At 39.1% G+C, this 5,502-nt stretch overlaps 1 long non-coding RNA gene and 1 pseudogene across 1 annotated transcript; both read right to left on the bottom strand.

The window, feature by feature from the left end:
- LOC113086828 (syntaxin-18-like) overlaps positions 1 to 2,293 on the bottom strand; it is a 7,618-nt pseudogene extending 5,325 nt beyond the window's left edge.
- Positions 2,294 to 3,004: 711 nt separating this feature from the next.
- On the bottom strand, positions 3,005 to 5,225 carry LOC113086829 (uncharacterized). The gene is made up of 6 exons (XR_003285070.1): positions 5,216 to 5,225; positions 3,953 to 3,997; positions 3,745 to 3,845; positions 3,580 to 3,641; positions 3,425 to 3,497; positions 3,005 to 3,311 (listed from the first exon to the last, which is right to left on the bottom strand). It is a non-coding gene; the product is annotated as an uncharacterized LOC113086829 (long non-coding RNA).
- Positions 5,226 to 5,502: the final 277 nt, after the last annotated feature.

Genomic DNA, 5,502 nt, shown 5'->3' with positions numbered 1-5,502 from the left:
CACACAGACATCAATACAAACACACACACACACACACACACAACACTGAGACAGTCTGTACTGTATAAAGAGTTACATAAATAAATTAGCATGACTTATATAATGCAACAGTAATTAGAGACGCATACTCTCAGATCGCAGCTGGCCGATGGCGTCTGCGCAGGTCCTCATGAAGATCTGCGCATCCTGGTCGATCTGATCTCTCTCACTGTCCGTCATACGAGACACATCCGAACACATCACACTTTCAACACACACACACACACACACGTGAACTCCTTTCATTATGAAATACAATAAGCACAAATGGTATTTGTGTGAGATCTGTGAGAGGTAAACACTCTTAACCCTTCATTAAAGAAAGCACTCACTGACCTGCCGGCGTTCACATACTCCTTCCTGTGCTGCAGCAGAAACTCCTTTAGCTTCGAGATGTTCGAGATCTAGAAACAAGAGCAGAAGCAGCGGATCACACACACATCAGATACACACACACACGGTGTGTTTGTAAGACCCTGTGTCAATATTAACTCAAGAGAAATAACACACACACTGTTTTTGAACGGTTTCGCTAATGTTACTCAAATGTTTCTGCCGCTTTAATAACCGCAATTATGTAATTGCTGCAGTTGTAGAATTTGACCTGAACAGAATCACTTAAAAGCACACTCACACACACACACTCATGACATCAGTGGAGGTCTGATCCTGGCGGCTGGAATAATAGCACCAGACGGGTCAGAGGTCAAAGGTCAACTGCTGTTCATGAAGAGATCAAACGTTCCCAGCAGCAGCTCTGAGTCTGTGATTCGTCTGAACGTCTGACAGTGAAACAAAACACACACACCTCGAGATCACATGACCACCGACAGCACAGAGGTGTGTGTGTGTGTGTGTGTGTGTGTGTTAGTCTGTTAGTCTCTACTTTCCTCACCAGCAGAGAGCAGCAGTGACCTGCCGTCATGTGTCTGTGTATCTGTGTGTACCTGTGTGTGTGTGTGTGTGTGTGTGTGTGTGTGTGTGTGTGTGTGTTTGTGTGATTCCCACACAGTGGTCCTGGAGGCCTTGCAGGAGGGCAGAGAGATCAATTGCTCTTGTAATTTAAGACCCTAAAGAGCAAGTAATACCTAAACAACGAGTCCAGCGTGAGTGAGTGTGTGTGTGTGTGTGTGTGTGTGTGTGTGTGTGGGCTAAAGGAGACAGTCTGCCTGGCTGCATTTAATCTCATCATCAGAGACCCTCCATTTACCTCACACACACACACACAGACACACACACAGACACACACACACACACGTCAAGTCACGCGTCCGTTCTGTTTGGCTCTGACCGTGTCACCGGGTCACAGTTCAGGGTTTCTGTCGCCGGTTCAGGAATCAGTACAAAACTCTCTTTATGAATCTGACAAACACTTTATGATGTTCTACTTTATTGGTCTTAAGGCAGTGAAGGGTTAAAGGTGACGAGCAGGTTCATGTCTTGTAGAATGCATGAGTTTAGAGAGCAGATTATTTTTTGTCACATCAAAAAATAAAGGTTTCAGATTATGGTTACATTTTGTAAAAAGTGGGAATACTATCAAGATCACATTTAATTTTAAATTAAACAAATGAGTATTTTGACATAACGCTATATATTTAGCTCTGCACACGCCTCAGATGTAGTGCTACACCGAGAAGCTCAGGCCCATGATGCAATGTAGTTTGTTTAAAGTGCTATATAAATAAAGAGGACTTGAGCAGATCAACCATATTCACATCTGACCTCCTCTCAGAGCTACAGATTGATCAATCATCATCACTGAACATTCATCTGATAAAACAACTCACGCAGAATTACACAGAAATATTAGTTTACATGTGCATTCAGTCTCAGGTGTGACAACAGAGGCTCTGACCTGCTCATCTCAAATAATTATAACAAATATACACTATATGAAAAATAACCAATATAATAAAAATACAGGAGTATCATCAAATGACAGATATTAATGATTTCACAACAAAACTGTCAAAATAGAGTAGTGTTAGAAATAGTAATCGAATAGTATTAGCTTTAGCTGCAGTTGTGTGTCTCACCACTTCTCTGGCTCTCCCGCTGAAACTGTCTCTAACTCTCGCTCTCTTCACTCCACAGGCTTCCTCTCGGCTCGAACAATCCAGCAGACCCAGCGCTTTATTACGAGTTTTCACCGTTTTCACGCTCGCTTTGAATAATAATGTTATATCGGCAGCCATGACTGACACGTCGCCGCTCTTGACGTCATCCACCAGCGACGCGCGCGCAAAGAAGCGGAAGCGCGCAAGAGGGTCTGGCTGCAGACATATGGGCGAGTGGAGCTCCACTCAAGAGCGGAAATACGTCACCTCCACTAGCGACGCCGCCGCCATGTTGGACCGGGCCACACTTTCCGTAGAATTACGTCGCCTCCACTAATGACGCGGCCGCCATGTTGGTCCGGGTAACACTTTACGTAGAGTGGAGCTCCATTTAAGAGGGAAAATATGTCACTACCACCAAACTTTCGTTTTGTATTACTTGTTATATACACGTATAAAGGGTGCTTTGCCAGTTATGTCACCTCTTTGTACGTAATGTTAATATGTTCTGTACTTTTATCTTTGTTACTTTTACCTAGTAGAAATAAAAAATATATATATATACTAATCTTTTACGGTTTATGACAAGACAGCATTTTTTGCACTACCAGCAATTTGCACTACAGACATCAATTTACAGACATCAATTTGTTCATGTTTGTTTTACCAGTGTACAACTGCCAATGTAACATTCCATACATTTTAGAAAGTTCACCTTATGTTTTTAATATTTAGCAGTGAAAAATAAATGAAATATTAAATAAATTATTAAAATAATACCTCAACCAGAATTATGTGTGTTGAATTTTGTATTTTAATCAAAATAACAACATATACAAAATAACCACAGTAAAATAATGAAGAATAACTTCCACAATTTATAAGTTTTAATGGTTTTTGAGTAAAAATAATAATTTAACACACTACATTGAAAACACATGAACTGCAAGTGACCATAATTGTTACTGTAATAACACAATGTGTTCACATGCATGCACACTTTACTCTTCAAGACCTCCATTGTCTGTGAAGCAATCCCAGCTACAGTAGCCAGGAGGAGTAAAACCCCAAAAGCACTCCTTGTTGGCCATTTTCCTGGTGACCAGCCCCACAGTCTTTGTGAAGCTGGCTGCACTGTAGGTGACTGCACCTAGAGATTATGTACGGCTTTCTGTACTTTAGATAGTGTCTCTTTAAATATCTTCACTGCACCTGTTCGGTATCAACAAAAAAAAAAAAAGTTTAATGTTAAGGAAATGGAAGAGAGTGAGATTACTTAGTCTAATTGTTATAGCCACAAAAACAAGAGGGTTGACCACACTTACTGAAGTTACCATCAAGCCAGCTGAAGTGTGCCTCCTGTTAAATATGCTCCTGACTGACAGTGTTGTTAAATCTCTGGCATGAACAATTATGTCAGATGGGTCAAGTTTAATTACAATAATGACATTTAATTATCATTAATGTTAAAGCAATTTACTTGTTGCTGAAGGTGGGCCACCACAGTTGTGCTTTGTTGTTCTGATGCATCTGATTGCTGGGCTGGGGACACAAAGAAGACATGAGCACAGCAAAACTGGAACAATACTAAGTCTGTGTGCTGACGTTAGGTAAATTCAACACAGAATAGTACTGCATCATTCACCTATGACAGTCCCATAGCAGACAAGGTGATGGTGCTCAGAAGTTTCAGTCTCTATTTGTGGAGGTGTTATGAGGATGGATAACACTTGATATACATTTGATCTGAAACAAAAAAGTAAAACAATAGAATAACAGAACAACAAAATAGAAAAAATAAATATGTTAATGTCACATGTAAAAAGACCTTGACTTCTAATGTGGCAACATACATTTAAAATGTAAAGAGTGCTGCATCTTCTATGCCAATCCTATCCCTGGAGGTGAATGAAAAATTAAATATGAAAACAACCTCCTCATATGACCTTTTTAAAATTATACAACAAATGCTAAAGGCATACACATACAAAACAATCGTGTCCTTTCATTATTCACTACATTATTTTACCACAAGCCACCAAAAACTAAGTTACATCTATGCTATCCATCATGTACTAAAGGTAAAAATTTAAAGAGCAAACAATTAACAAATACGTTTATCAGAAATGTATTATCCAAACTTTACTTCCCCAGTCAACTGAAAAGAAAGTATGTTCTTCAAGAATTTATTGAAGAAGAGGTAAAGAAAATAAGGAAGCTTTATTTTACTTATCCAGTTCTTCCTAAAGCCAAAGAAGTAACATTTAAAATACTAAAGGAAATTTATCCATCTAATCACTTCCTACAAGAAAGATTTAATTGGGAGAACAATTCATGCGGGTTCTGTGAGAAAGATATTCAAACTGTTGATCATATGTTTTTGAAATGTGAATCTGTACAGACTTTTTGGCTGGAATTTCAAGACTGGCTTCATTTCAAACAGATATCAATACACCCTTTGACTGTGATCTCGGTTAAGGTTGGAGTACTGTTGAAGGAAAAGATCCTAGACTTTTTGATAAATAACTTAATTACTTTGTGCAAATACTAGATTCATAGATAAGTAGATAAGTAGGTTTTTAAAGGTTAAACCTCACTTCAGCGGATGGAAGAATTAACTAAAGATATTTGCAAAGTCTCTTCATTACAGGATTGACAGGAACGCCCAGAAACTCTTGTATGCTTTGAACTTGTTTTTGTTGTTAGAATAAGACCCTAAGACATCTTTCTTTTTCTTTCCGTTATTTATTCTGTTTTATCTTATGGTGTGATTATTGTTATTTGTTATTTTTTTCCATCTTTTTTCTTTCTATTTGGCTGTATCAACACTAATTATATGTGTTCAGTTGTTGAAATGTGGCGTAAAGGTTTGTAATTGAACTTGATAACTTAATAAAAAAACACATTGGACAGACACATTGATCTATAAATTACTATATGTGGTGTATATATGATCAGTGGCCAGACATCAACATTGCTCGCGATATAAATCTATAAATCCATAGTGTTTATTAATTCTTTTGTTAGTAATTTCACGTAAGCCCTGTGCGTTTTTCTTACACTGCGCGTTACAACAGCGTCAGTTCACCATTTTAGCGATGCAGAGATAAAATTACCTGAGTTTAAAGTTTGAAGTACTCCCCGCGACGCCATCTTGATGTTTTCAAGTGGAGGTGACGTATTTCCGGTTTGAGAGTGGAGCTCCACTCGCCCATGGTCTGCAGCCAGACCCTTCTCGAAGCGCGTGTTCCCATGGATACGCAACGTGATCACAGTGTCCGATCGGCATCCGCGCAGACGACATAGACATCATTGAGAGAATCTGAGGGAGGAGGCCACCGTGAACACAACATCAGAGACGAAGATGAGAGAGATGGAGTCCAATAAGATGCAGAAGAAGAGC

This window comes from Carassius auratus, unplaced genomic scaffold (assembly GCF_003368295.1).
Source record: "Carassius auratus strain Wakin unplaced genomic scaffold, ASM336829v1 scaf_tig00044092, whole genome shotgun sequence".
Classification (NCBI taxonomy): Eukaryota; Metazoa; Chordata; class Actinopteri; order Cypriniformes; family Cyprinidae; genus Carassius; species Carassius auratus.
Note: the sequence above shows the minus strand (reverse complement) of the source record. Positions and strands in the feature narration are given on the sequence as shown.